General features: G+C 36.0%; 1 non-coding gene across 1 annotated transcript; it reads left to right on the top strand.

Annotated features, from left to right (window-relative positions):
- The first annotated feature begins 2,568 nt into the window (after positions 1 to 2,568).
- Positions 2,569 to 2,673, top strand: LOC124960788 (U6 spliceosomal RNA). Its single transcript, XR_007104120.1, has one exon. It is a non-coding gene; the product is annotated as a U6 spliceosomal RNA (small nuclear RNA).
- Positions 2,674 to 3,118: the final 445 nt, after the last annotated feature.

Below are 3,118 nucleotides of genomic sequence, written 5' to 3'. Positions count from 1 at the left end.
TATAGTGGTGGAGTCAAAGTAAGAATATGTGTTTTCTTATCACCTCTGCTATTATTACAATGACATTTTCTTTAAAGTAGGAAAAAATGGGTAAAACGTAGGCCCCTAAAATGATAATATGCATACAAAGGAACTATTTGTTTAGAGTGAAAAGCATCTTACTATACACAGAACTGTTTTTCCAATTTCCTATGTGAATACTTTCAGTGACTGAGAGAAATTTTAAGACAATTAATCAGATAATAAAATTCAGGAAAGACATCCTTTTTGGCAAAGATAGCTTCATTTCTTCATAGTTTGCGACAAACCACAAAATGTCTGAAGCGTTTTGAAAATAATAAACGTAGCCTCTGCCCCTGTATCTAACATTTCCATTTCCATTATATATGACATTATGGCTCAGTGTTGTTGTTGCTTTTAATGGAATCTGTGGTGTGAACTAATAGTCTCTTGGTGGGAAAGTTGCCTTTAAAACCACATTAATCTTGAGGCCAACGGACATTCATTGTGGCTCTTCTGATGTAGCTTCAGGGTTATAATTTAACTTTCCTTCTAATACAACTGATGCTTAAGGAAACTTCAAAAATAGTTGTATTTTATTACTTAAAGTTTTTAGCAAGATGGAGTATATCAAGTATACACTCTGGAAAAGAGCATGTGCTCATCATGTCCTGCTCTACTAATGTTTAAGAAATACATGTTCCTCTTGTGTCGCCCTACCCGCAGTCACGCCGCAGGATCGTACATTGACTGAATAGAGGAGTGTGAATGAAAACGATAGGGGAAATAGGAAGAATATATGCTCATGGAGGAGCATAAAAATTTAAAATTCCAGTTTTAACATACCATTTAACTTGTTACTTAACACCTGCTATGGTTTAAATTTTAGGTGTCCCCCCCAAAATTCATGTGTGAAACAGTGGAAGAAAGTTTAGATTTAAAATGATTGTGTTATGAGAGTTTAACTTGATCAGTACATTAGTCCACTGATAGGGATTGACTGGGTGGTAAGTGGAGGCAGGTAGGGTGTGGCTGGAGGAGCTGGGTCATTGGGGCGTACCTTTGGGGTATACATTCGTCCTTGGTGAGAGAACTCTCCCCAACCTCCTCTGTTGGCCATGTCCTCAGCCACTCTCCTCCACCATGCTCTTCTGCCATTATACTCTGCCATGGTTCAGGCATAGAGCAATGAAATTGCCCATCTATGAAATCGTTGAGACCCAAATAAACTTCTCCTCCCTTAAAATTGTTCTTGTCAGATCTTTTGGTCACAGTGGTGAAAAAAACTGGATAAAACAAGTCCCTACACTCCAAGTGATCTTATCCAGTCTTATCTTCCTCGAGTGCCTCATGAAAAATATTCATTGCAATCAAAAGGGCTTGCAATTTCTATCAGATCAGCATATCTCAAACTCTGACTTGTTATTGTATACTGTGAATTGAACCCGGAGGCATTTTACCACTGAGCTACATCCCCATTTTATTTTGAGACAAGATCTCACTGAGTTGCTTCAGGCCTCACTAAACTGAAACTGGCCCTGAACTGGCACGTTTTCCTGCCTCAGCCTCACAAATTGCTGGGATTTTAGGCATGCATCACCAAGTCTAGTTTGAAGAAATGTTTTTTTTTTAAGAAATGAACTTTGATTTTTATAAAAGTCTAGGGAAGTCATGCCCCAAATATACTAAGGCCATCTGTGTGTTCACTAAAGAGTCTGACACTAAAAAGTTTTGACACCAGAAGACCTGTGGACCAGAGAATATTTAATTGGAGAAATAAATGGATACCCTCTACCACTTAATTACTTTGTAACACAAATAGTGATAAATAAGCCTCATATACAATAAGTACTTTGAGTTGGGGCATTATGAATTGGGTTTGTTGCGGTATCCGTGCTCTTTAGGAACCATTAAATTACATGATCTGGAACCATAGAATGAGTCAGATATCTAAGACTGAATACTTTCTTCCAGCTATTACCTGTCAGAAAGGATGAAAAAAGAGCTTTAAACTACTGGATAAAATTTGAGTGTTTAAATGTGGCCTCATCTGTATGCTATGTGTGAGCTGCAGTGATGCTCCAAGTCTAAGCTACCAGGTAAAGATCAGGTAAGAGGATAACAAAGCAGATTCAACAAGTGCCCTTTATGATTGAAAGCATGATAAATATTTTCAACCTCTGATCCTATGAAAGCATATCTGGATTTTTCTGAACACCTTCTTTGTCTCCTAAACTTGAGTCACTTTTTGTGGAACACAGGTTATATTTGATAATTGATTTTTTAATGGCAGTCGTATTCTGGGATATGGGGTGGGTGTGAGTGATTTCCTTCTTGACCCTGCAAATTTTAGAGTTCAGAGTCCTCAAGCTTATGTTAGTATCCAATTTTATAAGGATAGTATAGATTCCTTGACCCAATAAACAGAGTTCATGTAGCTTATATTACATACATTTATTTGAATATCATTTAAACTTCCTTAAGATTATTTTGGGGGTCAGTTTAACCAGTATACCATGACTGTAAAAAGTACAATTTGCTAAAAGCCATCTCAAATGGGATTGGTGTGCTCCTTTCACAGTGCATATAACTAAAATTGGAACAATAAATGGAAGACTAGCATGGCCTCTTCTACAGGATGACATGCAAACTTGTGAAGTGTCCCAAATCTTTTAGAATGAGAAGTTATACTCCATTTATGTTTGATGTGTCAAAATGCATTCTAATGTCATGTATAACTGATTAGAACAAATAAAAAAAATTAAAAAAAAAAAGAGATTAGACTTCTTCAAACCCAAGTCCTGCACTTGATTTTCACAGATGATTAAGGAAATTGATATTTAGATTTCACATGTGTAGTTCAAGTTTTGTATACTTAGGTCATCAAGTGTAGGAATGCAAACAAATGCACAATGAACAGTTTGCTTATTGATACTGTATAATACATGGAAATATAATGTTATATAATGTTTCAAAATGATGATTTTTTTCCGCCTATACCATAAATAATTTCTCAAACCTTTTTTCCTTAGAAGGTGGCAAATGTTATTGGAAAGTATTTTAAAATTGTATATCCTATTCAGTGGATTCATATGGATACTTCCTTATTCCATAAGAT

The sequence above is a fragment of the Sciurus carolinensis genome, chromosome 11 (genome assembly GCF_902686445.1).
Source record: "Sciurus carolinensis chromosome 11, mSciCar1.2, whole genome shotgun sequence".
In the NCBI taxonomy this organism is placed as follows: domain Eukaryota; kingdom Metazoa; phylum Chordata; class Mammalia; order Rodentia; family Sciuridae; genus Sciurus; species Sciurus carolinensis.
Note: the sequence above shows the minus strand (reverse complement) of the source record. Positions and strands in the feature narration are given on the sequence as shown.